This window comes from Phaenicophaeus curvirostris, chromosome 4 (assembly GCF_032191515.1).
Source record: "Phaenicophaeus curvirostris isolate KB17595 chromosome 4, BPBGC_Pcur_1.0, whole genome shotgun sequence".
In the NCBI taxonomy this organism is placed as follows: domain Eukaryota; kingdom Metazoa; phylum Chordata; class Aves; order Cuculiformes; family Cuculidae; genus Phaenicophaeus; species Phaenicophaeus curvirostris.
Genome location: NC_091395.1, coordinates 41,768,324 through 41,787,308, shown reverse-complemented (window position 1 = coordinate 41,787,308; position 18,985 = coordinate 41,768,324).

The following is an 18,985-nucleotide window of genomic DNA, read 5'->3' as shown; positions in this document are numbered from 1 at the left end:
TGATGAGTAAATTGGTCGCTTTCTTGAGCTCTGACATGATTAAGGGGAAATGGAAGGGTTCCAAAAAAGAAGGATGTAAACCAAACTTAGACTCAGTGTTTGGGAATCATGGAATCATTGAAAAGTTTGGGCTGGAAGGGACCTTAAAGATCATCTAGTTCCAACCCCCCCTGCCATGGGCATGGACATCCCACTAGAACAGGTTATCCAAGACCCCACCTAATCTGGCATTAAACAACTTCAGGGATGGGGCATCCACAACTTCCCTTGGCAACCCGTTCCAGTGTCTCACTACTCTAAATCTGCCCTTCTCTAGTTTATACCTGTTCCCCCTTGTCCTATCACCACAAGCCTTTATGAACGGTCCCTCTCCAGCTTTCTTGTAGGCCCCTTTCAGATATTGGAAGGTCACTAGAAGATCTCCTCGGAGCCTTCTCTTCTTCAGCCTGAACAAGCCCAACTCTCTCAGGCTGTCCTCATAGGGAAAGTCCTCTAGCCCTCAGATCATCTTTGTAGCCCTCCTCTGGACCCATTTCAACAGCTCCATATCATTCTTATGTTAAGGATTCCAGAACTGGACACTATACTCCAAATGACGTCTCACAAGAGAGGAATAGAGGGGCAGAATCATTTCCCTCAACCTGTTGGCCACGCTTCTTTTGATGCAGCCCAGGATATGGTTGGCCTTCTGGGCTGCGAGCGCACACTGCTGGCTCATGTCAAGCTTTTCAGCGACAAGTACCCCCAAGTCCTTCTCTGCAGGGCTGCTCTCAATCATGTCATCCCCCATCATGTACTGAAACTGGGGATTGCCCCAATCCATGTGTAGGACCTTGCACTTGGCCCTGTTGAACCTCATGAGGTTCTCACAGGCCCATTTCTCCAGCCTGTTTAGGTCCCTCTAGATGACATCCCATCCTTCTGGTGTGACAACTACGTCACTGAGCTTGATGTCATCTGCAAACTTGCTGAGGGTGCACTCAATCTCACTGCCAATATTGTTGATGAAGATATTAAACAACACTGGTCCCAGTGCGGACCCCTGAGGGACACCACTAGTCATGGATCTCCATCTGGACTTCAAGCCATTGAGCACTACTCTCTGAATACAACCCTCCAACCTCTTTCTTATCCACAGTACCATCCATCCATCAAATCCATATCTCTCCAATTTAGAGAGTAGGATGTTGTGGGGGACTTTGTCAAAGGCTTTACAGAAGTCTAGATAGATTATGTCCACCGCTTTACCCGTGTAAAAACAGAAACAGAAGTCAAGGACATTAGTAACAGTTTTCAGGCTCCTAGATAAAAGGGTAGAGAAACCATGCTAAAAATAGAGCAATTTTTTTTTTACAACAATAGTACTATAACCTTAAAGAGATTGAAATTCTATATTTCTGTCTTTCTCTGATAAAGTGCCAGGGTTACAATGGTAAGCATGTATTTACATATGTACAGATTATTTACTTCTTACAACATCTGGGATTCTTTGCTCTTGAAACTGTTTCTTGTAATAGTAAACAAATACCTAACATACACTCTGACAATAAAATATAAGTTGCCCACAGAATTTCACTGAAGATCAATTTTATTTTTATTTTCTGTCATCTCACAGTAACTTGTAATTTGTTGTCATGAGTGAACAGGATTTTTTTCCTTTCTAATTCTCCAGAAGAGGCATTTGACAGAACATGAAGTAGAATTTTATTTAGCAGTTGGGAATCTTTGGAGGCAGGACTGAGATGAGCTGATTCACTGTTGAGCAAAATAACTCAGTGTGACTATTATGGCAAAATTACTACTACACTAAAATTTATCAATATCTGTTGTAGCATAATTGTACAGCTTCGATACAGGAAAATGTGTGGCATAGTTGGTTCACCTTTGTTCAGTGCCTGTTACTCTCAATATTTCATGAATAAACTAAAACAAAGGAAAAAAATATAAAACAGGACATCAGATGGCAGAGTACATTTCCATTTCTCCTTTGGACAAACATTGATATGAATACTAATGAGCAAGCAGAACACTCAAGTTTCATGATAAATGTTAAAAAAAAAGACTTGGACTAAGGAGGCACATAGACAGTTTTATTTTATTTCAATGTTTTTCTGGTGTCATCTACGTAATTTTAAATTTAACTTCCATCTGAATTAGGCAAGCTATTTGCCACAGAAAATTGCTGTTATAATTTAGTCTTACCTCTTTATAAAAAAAGTCTCACCTTCTTATAAAAATGGCTTCTAAATGCAAGACTATGAAGATCAATGATATAGAATCATAGAATGATATAATAAGCAGAATAAACTATATTTCTGTGAATTTCTTTTTCTGCAGAAAACTGGTTTTGATTTCACCATACACTGAAAATTACAGTCTAATTTCTGACTTCAGTACTTCAAAGTGATACTTCCATATGTGTTAGGAATGCCTTTTCTTGGGTATCACAGTACAGAAAAAAACCCTGTATTAACCAAACACTGATTTAAAATACATTAATGAGAAGTATGTAAAGATATAAATAAAATAAAATCTATACTTAATTATGTAAGTAGACATGCAGTCTCTCGCACAACTCAATATGCACACATAATAATTCACAGAACATGTACAGAAGATTGGCTAAATAACTTGTAATGGCCTAAAAATAGTATTTTTTAACTATGCATTTAGAAGAACATAAAACAGAACCAAAGCAGAGTTTTGTATCCAGCACTAATTTTAAAAGTAAAATATTTTTCTACATATTACTCATTTTGGAGATTACTGATTTTCTGATCATTAATGTATCTCAGTTCTTTTTTCTCTGTACAAATTCTGAACAAATGTGTTCTTATTTGAATTTTTTGGAATCTTTTAGTAATTATGTCATTATCAACTAAATTAATAGATTTATTGTATATTGAGCATTTACTACAAATATTGTTGGAAATATTCTCTATTGGTATTCTACTGGTTCGTCAGCTGAGACAGTTATCATTATTTCTGCATTTGCTATGGATTAGTTCCAAGCAGCAGAGAGTTCAGAACATCTATGTGAACTTTTGAGAGTAAGAGCTATACATGCATGTGTGTATGTGCACATATGCATTCACATGGTGGAAACATTGCTTTTTCATGGTCATTCTTGTGGCCCAAATATGATCATATCTTAACTTTGTGAAAAGAAATGTTATCAGAATAAGAAGTTACTGTTTAAGTAATCCTGATGTTTCAGTATCTTCATAATATTATATATATGACGTTTCCTCAAATTCAGTAAGTATTTAAGTGTAGTTCTCAATTTTCCTTCTTTACATATGCTGATTGTCCAAATCATGCTATGAGGAGAGTTCTTCCCAAAATGTATCTTATATTTTTTGTTGTTGTTAAATTATTTAATTTGATAAAAAAAGAGAATTCTATCCCATCTTCATAATCAGAATGCAATTCCTTAAATTGAAAAAAAAGTCAAATCTTCTGCCCACAAACTGCTTTTTCACAACTTGTGGTTTTTTTCCAGAGTTTGACAATGGCTTTGATAGCATTCTGTTGTATTGTCTTCTGACATGAAGACAGCAACACTGTTTATGTTTAGCATGAAATTGGTTCTTGCAGAAAAACACAGACTGTGTAAAACAGGATTTAAGTGGGTAGTAGTTAATATAGCTGGATAGGGTTAATCTGTAAGTAAGACGAAATTATCTTGTAATGGAGACATACAGAGACTACTGTACCCTATATTGACAGCTGTGGTGGATTTTTTGGTAGCTTAAAGTCAAGCTGGAATTCAGTAAATGCATTCTCATGGTGACTGCTCCGTCTTTTAGCATTGAAGAGCTTTCATCTGCCCAGAAAAATACATGTGTGTACTAGCATTTTTTTAATGTTAAGAGTCCACGACTGCCTAGCAAAGCACACAAGAGTGACTGCATGTTAGTGACAGGCACAAAACCTGTAGAATGACACAAACAATGAGGACAAGCAGAGGACTGAGTCACTGCTCTGAAATGTCTCAAGGCTGAAAATTATGAGCTTAATGTAAAATTCTACAGGATTCTTGAAGATGCTTAGTACTGTTTTGGATGCATCTATAAAGTCTTTGAAATCTGATTCTTGAGATAGACCTCAAGTTTATGAAGTCAAGTAGATTAATCTACATATGTTACCTGGTGTAGCAGAACTTCAGTATGAAGAAGTTACCAACATCATGTCATTGACCTGGTTTGATAATAAATGCCTCACTCCTCAATAAGATAGATGGGAAGGACAACAGACAGATATTTTAGAGAACATATTTTTTAAAGCTCAAGTACTACCTTTTGACCAAAGATTATTTAAGTTAGTGTTACCAAGTAAGTTAGCATTATTTTTTCTTCCAACAATGCATGTAGTATCAATGAAAGCTCTGCAGCCAGAACTCACATAAAACCAAATCTAGATCACAAAAGTCATAAGAGGCTGCAGTTCATAATGTTGCAGCTGATATTCCAGCATCCTCTTCTTTTGCAGACCTAGCAAAACTCAGCTTTCTGTGAGTCATTCTATTCAATATGAGAAAATGATGATTCAGTCAAGCATTACTCTCTTGATGAAATCCTCTTTACAAATAAGGTTTTGATTCCCTGAACGCAGCAGAAGTCAATCAATAAAGCAAAATACTTTTGTTCACTGCTCTGAGATCTTTTTAGGTAGTATGCACCTAAAGTCTCTTTAGCTTCCTTTTTAGCTCAGGGCAAAGCTATCTTTTCTTCGCTGTTGTGTGTATTTCTGAGAAAGATACACCCGCTCTGTCTATAGTCTCAACTTTCCTGTTTTCCGAGTTATTTTTTTTGTGCCCAGGTATGACTACTGTGGTATATTTTTGAGGTATATTTAAATATTATTGCGATACGATTTAGTACATGATACCACAAGCATGACTAAGGAGGGCAATGCACCATGTCAGGAGTGCAGAGAATGATAAATTTGACTTTGCCATTTAAACAGTGTTTCCTGAATTTATGCCTTCGGGCAAAACACTGGGCAAAAAAGTATCTTCATTCTCTAAGTAAGCTGTTCTTTGGAAGGAGCTGTGTTCTTGGTGTGGAGTTACTTTGTGGTTTAACTACGTGTCAAAACTGACTTTTTTACTTGTGTTTTGTGTCTTAAACATTGCCTGAGTGCAGGGCTGCTTGTGCCTGAGGGGCTTTTCAGTGGCTCCTGGTTAACAATGAGAGTGGGGAGTGTAGGAGCAGGCACTGCTCCCCCCACACTTCACTTGCAGATGGGCTAACTGTCCCAGATGGGCTGATGCAGAGGAGGGAGAGGAGGTGTGGCAGCAAGCACTGCCCCCCTCACTTGACTGCAAATGTACACCTAAAGGGTTCACATAGAGGTTATTCTTACAATGATCTGTTGAACTGCCAGTGACCTAGGAGGTCCCAGCCCCAATTTGAAAACCTCCCAGGAGGAACTTCTGTGCATGCCTGAGTTAGAGAGCTTTCACGGCAAGACCACCCCTCACATCCAAATCCGGCATGGACTTGCCCTATAAATAGCACCTGCCAAGAAGGCACTAAACATGTGCCTACCACCCCATGGACCATGTCTCCTTAGGAAGGACTACTGGACTGTTCTGAAGAAGTGCTACTGGGTCGCATGTTCCTGAAGAATTGCTGCTGGAGGAATTGCTGCTGGATGGATTACTTTTTCTGTTGAACTGCTGTGCCCCACTGGAGCGGTGACTATTTTATTTCTCCCCTGCTACTTCTTCCTTTCTCCTTCTCTGCCTTGTCCTGTTCTTATTCTCTTCCATTTCTTACTATACTTTTTTTTCTTTGGCATTAAGTTGTGTTGTGATTTGTTTAGCAACTCTGGCTGTGTTCAAGGTATCAAATTGTGATCTGAACATATTGGGATCTGTTTTGTGAATTTGAGAAGTTGCAACTCAGAATGCACTCGAGTACCTGTCCAAAATAAATACTGGATTTGAATTTGCCCTGAGACTTGTCAGTCTCCTACTTGCTGTACAGATATCACAGAATCCCTTTTAACCTCCCTTTTTGACTGTGCAGGTTGAGGCAGGTGCTAACACTATGTTCTTACTTATTCTGCCTTAGATGAAAGGTGGTGATTACAGCTGTCAGGCTGAGTGAGGTCTAACCTAAACATAAGAACAAGCAATGATTTGACAACAGATAATTCATTAAGACTGAGTAACATTTCTTTGTACACAAACTGACTCTGAGGTTTTTCCTAAGAGATTTTCTCCATCTCCATCAAGGTAATTTTTTTCAATGTCTGAACTAAGAGACTTGAGGATCATTAGAGCACTGACACCTTTTGTTTAAATTTCAGGTGTGAAATTTACCTCAATATGAGAATTCTCACCTTTATTGTGTCTTTATAATGTTTATAAATGTTATTATTGTTAAAAAATAAAAAGCTAGCATCTCCTCTAACTAAAGAATATAGTCTTACAATACTGTTTCTGTGGCTTCCAGATACTTCAGCTTCACTTCAATACTTAGTAATTTACAAAAGCAATCTCCTTTGAGTGCTGCATGTCCTTGAACATTAGTAGTTCAAATTATAATTTGCTTTGGAGGAAACCACTTATTCTCAATTCTGATAGCAGGTAGGATTGCTGTTAAAAGTCAGAAAATGAAGTTAAATAAATGAGCCAGGTTAAATTAGCAACAGAGGAAAATCAAGAATGTATAAAAACAGTAAGGCAGAACACAAGTTTGCTATTCTCACTAAACAGATATCTTGTTTTTCAAGTGGTTGTTACAAAGCAGAAGTGTCAGCTTTACTAGAATAATATAAATTGATGAACTAAACAAATTAAACCTTAATAGCTTGGTCATTCAGAGACAAGTCTATTTTTAAACACAAACCCTTAAAAATCAACACATCCCAAATCTAAAGTGATGCCATTCATCATACCTTGTCAATGCTAAGTGTTGTATTCAAATTCTTCAAAAAGTGTGGTGGCGTTACTGCAGGATCTTGTAGGGTCACACTGTCCATAACACTCAGCATGGCCCTGACTCAGAACCCTATTATTCCCTATAACTTCAACTGTCTCTCATGGGCTTGTTGAAAACCACTGGCTTACTGGCACAGTTCTAGGTGACCGTTTATTCCTCCTTATTTGTATCCAGATTCCCTATTTCCATGTTTCCATGTTGTCTCTCTTTGCAATTCACCTCTATGCAGAACTTTCTCCCCTTTTTGCAAGGTTCTGTTACGTTCCTTCCTCATTAAAGGGGTGTTGTTCAGCCCTACTTTTTCTTATCTTGTCATTACAAGTTTCCCAGATCTTTTGGTCTCATAAATTCTTTACACTGTATCAAATATAACTGCGCTTGCATTTAATCTCCCATCTTGCTAGGAGCTGAAAGTACCTTCAATTTCAGTATGTTTTATTGCTGAATTACAGTGTTTTGCCATTTTTACTAATCTCATACTGCTGTATGCCTCACCTTTCCCTCTTTTCTTCCGCTCTCTCTTCTTCTTTCTAATGGAGTTATTCTGGTCTGTTCTCTTGCTAAGATCTCTGCTTTCTCTACATTTTCACACATGCACTTTTCTGTCCTTTGTTATTATTTTCCTGTTATTTCTGGGAAAGCTATTCATGGTGTTTGCATTTTGAAAAGTAATAGGAGCAGATGCTTAAATAAGGCAAAGAAAGGAATGTAATGACTAAAGCCATTATCAAAAAAGGAGAAGATTCTGAGCTGTAGAAAATTTACGTTCAACAGGTTATTTGCACATATTATTTCTCAGAACAAAATAAATAAATTATGTCTTCCTGCACTATGGGATTTGTGCATTTAAGCAGATAGGCAAATCGGCCTGTTATAGGACATAGATTGCAGAGCTGTTTTGCATGTTCTTATTCTTACACAAAAAAGCAAAAAACAAAGAGATTGTATGTCTAGCTTTTTCTATGTAACGTTCTTCTCTATGAAACTCGGGCAATATAGATCTATATAGATCAGAGCACAGAATCACAAGGTTTAAAAAGACCCCCAGGATCATCGAGTCCAACTATTCCTACCAACCACTAAACCATGCCCCTCAACACCTCATCCACCAGTCTTTAAATAATCCCAGGGAAGGTGACTCAACCACCTCCCTGGGCAGCCTGTTCCAGTGCCCAATGACCCTTCCCATGAAAATTTTTTTTCTGATGTCAAGCCTGAACCTCCCCTGGTGTACCTTGAGGCCATTCCCCCTTGTCCTATCCCCTGTCACCTGGGAGAAGAGGCCAGGTCCCTCCTCTCTACAACCTCCTCTCAGGTAGTTATAGAAAGCAATAAGATCTCCCCTCAGTCTCCTCTTCTCCAGGCTAAACAACCCCAGTTCCCTCAGCTGCTCTTCATAAGACTTGTTCTCCAGCCCCTTCACCAACTTTGTCGCTTTTCTCTGGACACGCTCCAGAGCTTCAACATCCTTCTTGTAGCGAGGGGCCCAGAACACAGTATTCAAGGTGCGGTCTCATCAGTGCTGAGTACAGGGGCAGAATCACTTCCTTGGTCCTGATAGCCACACTATTTCTGATACAAGCCAAGATGCCATTGGCCTTCTTGGCCACCTGGGCACACTGCTGGTTCATGTTCAGTCAGCTGTCAACCAGCACCCCCAGGTCCTTCTCCTCCAGGCAGCAATGTGTCCTGCAATGTTAGTGAAGCAAAAAACATACAGATGCCGTTAAGAGACAACCAATCTCTGCAGAGCCAATAGAGTAGCAGTTAGATAACTTACATCTACATACGCTAAAATAAGCAAGAGAAGTTAATTAGAAAATCTTTTGTCTGACTGTTTTATAAGGAAATTACCTTACTAGATGATACCTCTGTATCCCCAAGAATCCCTCTTGGAGAACACATGGAGAGGAGAAGGAAACAGCTAAACTAACTCTTAAATACTTTCAGATTGCTAGAAAATTACCTGGAGACTAAAGAGCCTTAAAAAAAAAATAGATCAAGCTAAACAGAGCTACTGCTTATGGATTTTTAAATAAATGGCTCACCAATGCTAAAAAAGCCGTAAAATGAGTTATGCCTCTGTAACCTATTCACCTCTTATACTTTGTTTTTTGACTACGAAGACAAAGGACTGCATGTCACTTTCCAGTGTCCCTGTTCCTATTACAGAAGCTAAATTCAGCTTAGCCATGACATTTTGGAATGTTTTCTCCCTTTCCCTGCTCAAAAAGCAAAGGACTATGAGATTGACTTTGAAAATTTTATAACATGGAGTTACCAACCCTTCTTTTTTCTGGCAGTTTATAGCTCAGTGGCTGAGCCCTTCATGTCTCTTCTGTTTCATACTCAATGGTCATATGAAGATGAGCTTATGAGCTACAGCCCGTAGGATTAGAAGATTTCTTGTCTAGAGTCTGATTGACAAATTATGTCCTTCTTTTCCCTCTCCTTCTCCCATTCTCTTTAACAATGGCTTATTATGAATTGCATGGCAAACATTATCCCTTACATAGTTTTATATAGTATACATGCTGTCCTAACGTGATTGATTATGGTTGGACTGGATTATGGTTGGACTCGATGATCCGGTGGGTCTCTTCCAATCTGGTTATTTTATGATTCTATGATTATACTTTCTATAACATGTGACTTGAGAATCTGTGCTCTTCTCTTTAGAAAGCCAGCTACAAAAGCTCATAATACTTTAAAAACTCAAGATGAGACCACATGCACGTAGCAAAATTTTTATTTGGTTGTTATTTGTAGCAAAATTTCTTCTTAAAAAGTAATTTCTGTCATCAACATTTATGGTAAAAATTGCACTTTTTTCACAGGTTTCTCAGCTGAAAACCCTATAGTCCTGATTTCTAGCAGACCAAGTTGCTTAAGGAGGTTGACAAAATTTCAGGCATATTTCAAACATCATTCTGTCATAACACTCAGTGAACTGAAAACATTTACTTTCATTTTGTTAGGCTTAACCAGCTATTTCTATGTGGGCCCCGTCCAGAAGACAGAAATTTGATACTTTTAAAAGAATCAGACTTATCATGAAAAGAAAACAAAGCCCCTTCTTTGCTTTCATTTGGTTCAAGCAGAAAAGATAACATTCCATCAGTTTATTTTTTGGTAATGTATTCTTTTGTGTCACATTACACCCCTTCAGTGAAGGAGAAAGACCATATACTCTTTAGATGGAGCCCCTAGTCTAAAACAAGTCAGATTCAGTGGTACTAGCACAGAAGCCTAAACCCTGTTCCCTGCTGTTCCTTGCTGCCTTAGTATTACTTGGCAGCTCAGGTTGCTGGAGGAACTGTGAATATTTTGCCAAGTCATCCTAACCTTTGTCTTCAGACAAAGGAAAGTAAGGTCCTTGCTGCATATACTATGAATTTAAATATTTGGGATTTCTCAGGAGACAGGGTGATTTAGGGTGAGCTCTGGCTTTGTCCTAGTGCAGGGGAGCATCCAGTCTTGCTTTTCAAATACCTTAAATATCTGTTAATGCACCCTTCCTCCTCTGAAACAAAGATCCATTTCCATTAAGCTTACCTTACAAGCATTATGTCTTACTGACTCTACCACATTTTTAGTTGGTTTTGCAGCAGCATCGTAGCTTATATTACGTAAGTATTCTTTCATTAATTGGCAATTTTCTATGGTCAGAATAATACACTTAAACACTGTGTTATGTTTGTACTGAGACAAAATACAGGAAATTTTATACTGGCAATGAAGCAAAATCAGCAGGTGTGATTGTCATGATAACTACACCCCTGGGTGCTTAGAAGCACATGGCTGCATCTGGTCTATAGTTATCTCTCCAGGGGTGAGATTATTTCATGATAACCACGCCGCCCTAATGGCCCATCGCATAAGTAGTATTCATGACCCTTATACAGAATCCTGCCTGTATTGAACAGACTGAATTTCTCCCCCATCCCAGCTGTCCTTACTTTTACATTTTTAATATAATTCTTTGTCTGTTCATTTCTATTCATTAAAGAGGTACATTTAATATAAATGCAGAGTGCCTTGTCCTTAATACCAGAATCATAGATGAATAAAATTGATGCTTTGGGTTAAAACCAACCATTTATCTAGATTCAAGGTATAGTATAACTGATTCTGTGTCACACATCTGGTGGAACCTGATCAGCATTATTTGCCATGACCATCTCAATTTCAGAATACGGGACTTTTCCAGTGCTCTGAACAAAGAATAATCACTTCTACCTTATTACTGTATTATTGCTAGAGAAGGTGTAAACAAATGAGAGCAGGGGCACAAATTTCCAGTCCTTTCTCACTTCATAATCATTGATAAGCAGTGTGATTTACAATTAGACTGAGGATACTTATAACTGATACAGAGAAATAATTCAGAATTCAGGGAACTCAGGGCTGTGTCCTATGTCACCTAATTAATATTGGCTTATAAAGTGCAACTGTAAACTGCATAAACACTTCATGAGTACAGAAAGAAAATAAGTACTATAGCTGAAAGAAATATATTTTTTATACTTCATATAATAGATTGTTTAGCCACTTCCCTTTAAAGGTTAATGTATTTTCCTAGCAATTTATGTTGAGCACAAAGGATCAGAAAAAGAGGAAATGACAGGAAAGTGTAGGCTACCAAGTAAAAAATAAAGGCTCCCTTCCTCCTAATGGGACTCAAGACACCACTAATCTCATCTGGTTTAGCTGATAAGGGGAAGGTATAAGATAGTGAAATGGATTCAACAAAGAAATATGTCTTTATTAGGCACAATCAACTTTCATTTGGGTTTTTGTGTTTTTTTCTTCAGGAATATAAAAACCTAAGATGACTACTTTTCACAAGGTACTAATCATTCAATGATTTAAATCAATATTTTATTTTTTTAAATTGAGGCAAAGCCACAAGATATTTCTTAATTAATTTCATAAGAGCAATTAAAAGGATTATTTTGAGAATGACTGTTGTAATTTAAATCAATTTTAGTACACAAAGTCATTTTACCATCTTATCCTCTCTCCCTAGCAACGCTGTATCAAAACAGGATAGGGAAGTAAAATACACCCACTGCATCCAGAGAGGATAAACACAGATTAGGATATTTAATTGTCTGAATCTCACACCTTCATTCAGTCTGAAAAAATAATTTCAGGCTTTTCTTTTTCAGGGTTTTTATGTTTTTTTTTAAAAAATCGGTATTTTACACATAAGACCGAAAGGAAAAGTGTTTTTTAGTAAAATGTGGAATTTGTCTTTTTCATTCCTTTTCTTATGAAATAGAAAAAAAAAATTAAGCTATGACTGAAAAAGCTGGAAGGAATGGAGTATCTATGATGTAGATGGAAGCCACTGAAAAGAAATATTGTGTTACATTAGGATTATTTACATTAATGAGTAATACAAAAATTGGAAACAAACAAGCAATGGACTTCTAACCAACTCGCTTCTGTATCTAAATTTTGGATTCACAAGTCTGTTTGATAGATAAGCAACAGCACAACACAGTACTTTGCTTTCTCTTTTAACTTCAGGAATCCCAGCTTAGAAGTCCCTCAAGAACTCAGTGAATAATTTAATTCTCCCTCTAAAAGGGAAAAATGTCAAAATCCACAGGCTTTTCCTTTTAGAACATCTAAACAAAATTGTCTTCCTATGCAAGTCATTGTTTTCCTTCACAGGCAGCCAGTCAAGCATCTGTCCAACTTAGTTCTCTGTTGCATACTACACAATAAAAGGCAAGTATAACACATTCTTTTTGACTGTTTTCTTTAAGAGTTCAGCACAAGCAGGGAAATATTCAGTGTTTATCTTATAAATTTGTTTTATTAGTAAATACCTATTTTCTTTAGCAGAGCTTGAAATAGTGAGACATAAGGGAACAAAAATAGATAAATAAATAAATTCACTAAGCTCTGTTATTTTCCAGGTGAATGATACCTGAGAAATTCTCAGTGATCAACAGAGAATCAGGTACTTCTGGACAGAAAATGGCTACCCATTCATGACTTGGGATGCAAATCAAAGTGTAGAATAGAATTTATAATGCTATTTTTGTAAAACATATTGAAAGGAGTTTCTCCTGCTTCACTTACTAGTCTGTTTTGTATATGCCATCTGTAGGAGGAAATGTTTTGATGCTTTTCTGTATTGTGATCTGTTCAGGAAAACCTGTAGTCTTGTGCAAAGTTTTCATCATATGAACTCTTCCATAGATGGTGAAATTATGTGATTTTAAAAGATTGTTCAAATCCTTAAAGCTAAGCTTACTTTTAATTTTTATTTTTTACTGAGATCATACTGCTTAGCAGTGTAAAGAGTTGGGCATCAGGGTGTGTGTATGTCACTCAACTTGTCTATAAAGACTTCCTTATAACTGAATTGAAAAATTTTACTGAGGAACCTAATGTTCCTTTGTGCTTTCTTTTGTCAAGACCTAAGAAATGTTAACTAATCTACAGATATAATATGGAAATCAGACAGTGTGATAAGTGGTATACTGGGATATTTAGCCACAAATTTCATTGTGCAGAAGAAAGTTCCTAGGGTCATTTTTTAAAGTTATCATTCATCTTTCTTTGCATGTATGTCAATGGAAAATTTCTTGCTTATGACTAAGGAAATCGTTTTATTGCTAAAAATATTCTCATTCTTGAAGGAACATATTTTTAGAATAGAACTGGTTATTGGATTCTCAGGCTGTTAAGAAACTTTCTTGAAGTATTTATTTTCAAACAAGGGAAAATATTTTTGTTTGAATGAAGTCAAAAGTTTTGACTAATTTAATCTCTTTTGAGACTTTAGAATTTAATGAAAAAAAAAAGCAAGCATACTAAAATGTTCTTAAATTTATCAGTTACTTCAAAGGTCTCCTACATGACAACTGGATTCTAATATTTTAAGTTTTGAACAATGAAGACCTATCACATAGACTGAAACAATAGCACTGCACTTTTGAAAGAGAATTGACTTAGTGTTAGCAGATCTTACAAATCTTATTCCAAATAACATAAATGTTGTTTGTTCTTTACGTAACTGAGATGACAAATTCTTTAACATTATAGGTTATTATTTCCTGGTACTCTTACTGTGCAGTAATGAAACTATTTATATATAATAAAGGAAGACCATTTAGGCTATCAAATAGAAAAAAACCATATATAAGCATAAACCCCCCATACATTAACAGAGTAATTAATTTTCTTACATGGTTAAGTGACCTTCTTTATGTATGTATTGAATAATCAACGGCTTCTACCCTCAAGAATGATCAGAAGAAACGATGTAATTATTCTCAATAAGACAACGTGACCAAATAACTATTAAAAAGAAAGATGTGTTTAAGAATCCATTTTTATTTAAAAAGTTAAGAGCTGGAAAGCTTTTATATGTTATTGAGTGTCTAGATTTATTAGAACAAAAGTTTCAGCTCTTGTTAAAACTGATGAAATTCAAAGAATATATTAGAAAAAGAAGTTACTGAATATTGTTTTAAGATTGTCCACCACCACAAAACTATTTATGTCTCAAGTTGATAAAAAAGTATTATTACTCCACTGCATATAAAGTAGCAGATTGACTGTCGATGACCCACAATGTGTAATGAAACAGCTCAGGAATGAATGGAGCCAAACTGAAAATGGCAACAGCTCATTCAGGACCCAGAAAAATGTGAATGAGAGGGGAGGGAGAGGGACAATCATGAAATGAAGACTGGCGTTAGAAGCAAGCATTAAAAACTGAGCTATATCATCCATTGAAAATATCCAGATTTAATTTTAATATTTTTGGGATGGTAAAATGAAATGTAATGCTTTACAAATTATATGCTACACTGTTATTCTGATTTTCTGTTTACCACTGAATCCTCTCAGACCTCTGACAGGCTGAAGATGTGAAATACATAGTATGTCTCTTTCATAATGTGCATGTTATGAGATGGGATGTCAGCCTTTGTTTTCCATCTCCCTAAAACCTTAACATCCCCAAGCCAATTTGTAGTAGGGGAAAATCCTGAATTTTACAGTTAATCAGAGAAAGGTAACAAATAGAACTCACTCTTGCTCTCTGAAATGTGGCATTTCCTTGTAAACTGTGTATTTCACAAAGGATTGCTGTAATGGATTCAAGTTACAGATGCTTCACTGTTCACAGTCATAAAGTACGTCTAATTGTATTTATAGTTTTCTCTCGAACATGATTTGTTATTTATGCATTATGTTCTGACATCTATGAGGTTAATTAATATACATTTTACTTAACATAATTTTCTTATTGGTAGGAATGTCATACTTCAAATGAGGACAGGAATAAAATGGTTTTGGCAGTTTTCCAGAATTTTTCATCTACAGTCTTATTCCTTGTGAAAAAATTACAGGATATTTGTAAAATTACATTAACAATAAAATTAGCATTTTTGCAACGTCTTACTGTATGAAATTCTGTATTGGTGGTAGCTCTCTTCAAATGCGTTTGACACCAGCACTGCTGAATTGAATAAAAGAGCTATCTGGAGAAAAGCATTGCAGAAGACAGTTTGTAAGTGGCTGTTACAAAACTAACATAAACCTACTGCAAATTTTAGACTGTTAAATCCATGCTCATAGTTTTGGCAGTAGTTTGAGTTGTGTTCAACACCAGGACAAATTACACACGTTTCTGTTGCAATCTACTTCCTGGAGCTATTAGTAACCTATAGGATATGTACTTGAAAGTGTTTTGTTAAATCACTAGATTTCAGAGAAAGGAAGATTTGCATTACTCTTATTTTCTGTCTTGATGGCTGCAGAAGTCCTAGGCTAGAACTGATTCGTTCTTGTTACTTAAATTTACTAATATTTATCAGAACATCATACATTTCAAAATAAATCAACTTTACTGACTTGCTCTATTTACAGTGGACAGACAGGTTTAAGATCCAACAAAGTGTTTATTCCTTTAAGTCCTTTTTTCATGAGACTATAGAAAAGAACTAACTTATTTAAACATTGCAGAACCTTGGGGCAGAAAATGTTTGGTACGAAATCATCTCTAAAAATGAATGAAATGGTGCAGTCCTTTGCCACCAAAAAACTTCCTTTCTGAGACTGATGGATATTCATAAAGGTATAGAATTCTGTTTTCTTTACAAAGAAGATCACCATCAGTACATACCAACGAATCTCAGTTTAACTCTGGTAACTATTTCAAGGTCTTCAAGTCAGTTAAATTAGCTAATGTGTGTGCATTTTCTCATGTAAATAAGAATTTATCACTGATTTCAATCATCAGTGGGGGAGGTAACAGAATTTATTCACATGATTTGTGTATATTTAATCTCTATTTCTTTGATGATAACTTAGCTAGTCCTTCATTCTACTGAGACTTTCACTATTTTGGATGTTTCTTTTTCATAATTGTGAAGTTTTTTGGTGTCTAATTGAATGGCATTTTCAATTCTACTGAGAACAGTGCAACTCTTTAGAACACAATTAAATATTTGCCTCATGCGTATGAATAATTTTCTCATCATTTCTATTGTGAAAGTTGAAAGATTGCCCTTTGAGTGCTGGAGTGCCATTTCATCAACAGTCAGCCCAAGGCCTAATTGTATTCAATGGATGCAAAAATTCCTCTGTCAAGAAAATGAACATTGAGCCATTACAGAGAAACTGAATTTCTGAGAAATAAGTCAATTCTTTCTTCCTTGTCTGTGTTAGGCACGTTTGTTAGGGAAGCAAGAATCAAGGCCAGACTTTCTAGGGAGATCACTTCTTGTATTTGGTAAGTGAAATGGTTGAAGAGTACTTCAAAATTAATCCTGGAGACTGGTAGGCGGGAAAGAATCTTCTTTCCCACGTATTGTGTATACTCATGAGAAGGACATAAAAAGTTTCACATTATAAAGGCTTTAAATGGGCTTTTGAATAAAAATTACTTGTAGCTGGATAGCTGTAGAAAGCTTGAAAACCAGGAAGTCAATTAGTACTGAAACTAGAGCATCACAGTTAGGTTTCTAATTCTCTTCATTTTTTTTAACCCAGCATCTCATCACTTTTTGCAAGTATACAAAGAAACAAACAATTCAATAACAAGATTATCATACAGACACGTACATGTCTACTTAACAAAGAGTGGCAACCATCTCCATTTCAAAATGAATACAATATTAGAGCTCATTCAGATTAATCAGAAGTGCATGAAAACATAGGGACTTAAATTGATGCTCAGCATTGAAGGAAGACAAAATGGTTCAAGAGGACCAAGGAGAACTGAAGGTGGTGAAATTTGTATGTTCAGCTTTTAAAAGAACAGAAAGAAGCACAAGAATATTAGTTTTACTCTGATTGTGTTGCTTATTGAGTTCATTTCCACATTCCTTATCTTTGCCACTTGGGGTTGCAAAGTCTTTGAAACCAAAAAGGTTCTCTTGCATGTGTAGAGAGCATCTAATGCTTCCTAATACTACCAAACTGTACTTAACAAGTATATGTATTTTTGGTTTCATTTGCAATACGCTTGCTAGAAGCAGAGGTCAATATATTTATAGCCAATAATTGGACAGGAGGTCAAAAACATTATTTAATGTAACTTTTTAAATCTTTAATTAAATTCCATATGCATGCAGTGCAGGAATAGCTACAAAATTAAGTTAAACAGCTTTGTATATTAATGTTTATTAATAGAAGGTCATGATGACAACAGCCCCCTTTTGCAAGATTACTGATTTCACCAGCTCATATATGCTTTTTATGAATTTCAAATGATATATCCAAAGTTTTCATATTTACCAAACTGCTATAGTGGCTGTTGATAAGAAAATTAACCAATTGCTTCTTGCTCTTCCTTCGTGAAGTTATACAATTCTTTATCATCATGAGAAGATACAATGACACAGTGTAGGTCAAGAATAAGAAAATTTAATTGTAACCTTTTATCACATTTCTTATTAGACAAGCAGATTAAGAAAGCAGACCCCAAGATTTTCTCCAGTGTCTATCATTGTGACAAATTACTACTGAAAAAAATCAAGGCATACACAACGCAAGGCCTTAAATGCAGCTTCAATACAGTTAATTGTAAGTTTTCTTACAATTCCAGATCAGAAAGTATGGCTTTACCAGCAGTACTATATGTCTTCTAAAACTAACAATACATATATTTCTTATTCTAACTGCCCCAAAATACAAGTGTTTATTTTCCTATTGTAGGGCTGTCTAAAAATATTGAGTGTGCTCTTCCCTGACAACAGAATTTATACTATTAGAATACTTGGAAATTTGACATTGCAGGTGCTTCATAGCAAATAAGCCTTGAAGAACCATTAGAGTTGTCTAATCCTTTTGCTGCCCCAGTGAAATAAAACCATACCTAAGGCATACTTATCTAATATGCTTTTGAAAATCCCTAGTTACGGAGAGTTTACAATCTTCTCACTTAAACTAGTGCTTAACTGTTTTTAGTGTTGACAAACGTTTTTTTCTGATGTCTATGACTATTCTTTCCTTGATTCTCTTTTACCTATTATTCCTTACCTTAATACCATGCCAGTAAGTTTACACATTTCTCATTTTCAGCAATCTGATCTTGGTACCCTCAGCGTTCTCTTACCTAGACTAATCTGCTCCAAACACTCCTGTATTTGTAGATCACCTATCATTATTATCATTCTGCACTGATGTCTCACCTGTTATTCTGTTCTATCATTCCTGAGAGAATAATGTCTACAGTGGGATATTAAACTCCAGTAAATGCTTTATCAACACTGAGCAGACTAGAGGACAAAGTTCACCTGTCTTTCATACAGCTCCAACCAGTCCTTTTCTGCAACAGTGTTTTGTAGAGTCACACCACAAGGCTTACTCTGATTTTTACATTTGGACTTATTTTATTCTACGTCCTTTTACCCTAACCATCCACACTGTACTCATATGGGGTGACTATCAGGATGTCTTTTGCTGTAAACTGTCCAAACTTTTCTCTTTTTAACTCTGTAGTTCAACTGAGCTCACTCTTCCTGAAGTGTTCATGCGTTAGTCTGCTTGTTGCTGCT